Consider the following 1,827-nt stretch of genomic DNA (forward strand, 5'->3'; position numbering starts at 1 on the left):
GTGTGATTTTTGAGTTTGTCCATCAGACTCCATCACCAGCCACTCCCCATCTTCAGGGTATAACAAGAAAATGTTTCAATACCTGGAAATGTTTATTGTTATTATTATTATAAGAATGTTACATCAAAGGAATTTTAATATCGACTTTAACACATGTTGCTTGACAGCTGCATGCATGCGAGTTGTAATCCGAATAGCATCTCTCCTATTTCTCAGGCATGAAGCCCCAAAAATATCAAGAAAAAACCGTAAAATGTTGTTGTAATTCTGACGTTTTGTAAAAGAAACAATCTTGTTGTGCACATATACTCTCAATCTGAATTTCAACAGAAGTCAATCTACTCCGTTTCAAAAGTAAATCTCTTTGGTGAGGTTTTGCGCTAAGGGGCAGAGACAACGCTGAGAAACAATTTCTTCACAAGTGGATTCCACGAACATTTAAAACAATGTTGTGGTTTGATTTACCTGCCAGTCGTGTGAATTAACAAGCCTGTGAATCGAGATGATACACATGTAAAGATTGCTGAGCAACAGAAGCAAGGTGCTGTCTGTGGGTTTAGTGAAGTGTTAAAGTCACAACAGGTTATTCAGCTGGACTCACAGTTTATTGTATTTTTTAATAACCTTATAGAGGTATGTGAAAGCATGTTTCAACTGACGCCTGAACTTTGTCTGTGCCACTGCATAAATATATGTAATCGTGCATGAGTGTCAGTGTTGTAACATACATGCGCTTTCCTGCAGAATAAATTTTGGGTTATTGAGGTTGGAACCGATCGACTAGCTGCCGCCTGAAATTTGTACACGGAGAAAATATAATATATACAGTAGCCATAAACGGAGGAAACTGCCTGAAATGACAAATAATAAAACGATTGACTTTCTCCTGCTCTCCCTTTCAGTGTCACGTTTACTAATTTCATTGCTGTTGGCTCGGAGTCTCCTTTGGGCTCGAGTAGCAACTATAATGTGTCTGACAGTTACTGTGTTAATCATTAAAATAAGGAGGAACGGGGGACATGCAGTTTGAATGTGGTTAAACGTTACAAATAATCTCCATGCAACCGACATGTAATAGACATCTTGATGCTGCAGTACCAGCCTATTTTATCAAATATATATAAGGGATCATGTATGAGACAAAATGGAATGTTTATCAAACTGCATAAAACACACACTATTCCTATAACTACAGAGGTTACTTTTCCTGTGCCGTATTTCGTTTTCAGCTTCTGGTAATAAATAGTTATAAATCGATCAAAGGTGAAAGCGACAGTTAACCAGGCAGAGCAGTTTCGGGAACAGGAGATGAAACAGGAAGTGAGAAGAATTATCAGACGACATCCTGTTGTGGTGTTCAGTAAACTTGCTGAAAAATAAATTTCCAGAAGCCGACGTAAAATCACTGCAACGACAGGAACGGGGAGATCCAGTGTTGCTACTGATACAAGTTATCGAGTGATGCATCCTGAAAGACCACATCTTCCTCGGGAAAATAACACTATCGTCACTAGATTGGCCATGAAAAAACACAGTGCCATAGAAAATGAGTGTGACCGGCAGAGAGTCAAATAATCAGAGACAGCGTCACACAGACAGAGAAGAGGAAAAAAATATACGCTTAATTCGGCAAAAAAGATAGCACAGAATTTGTGCTATGTATGTTGGATTTAACCAACAAAATCAATCTTTTATTCATGTAATTTTAATGGTTCATTGACAAGAATGTACATTACAAATAATAATTGAACCAGGATGCGAATTATTTCAGGATCAATATATTTAGAAACTTACACTTTCGTGTAAATGTAAGGAATGGAGATACAT

Source organism: Hemiscyllium ocellatum (genome assembly GCF_020745735.1).
Source record: "Hemiscyllium ocellatum isolate sHemOce1 chromosome 41 unlocalized genomic scaffold, sHemOce1.pat.X.cur. SUPER_41_unloc_4, whole genome shotgun sequence".
NCBI lineage: Eukaryota > Metazoa > Chordata > Chondrichthyes > Orectolobiformes > Hemiscylliidae > Hemiscyllium > Hemiscyllium ocellatum.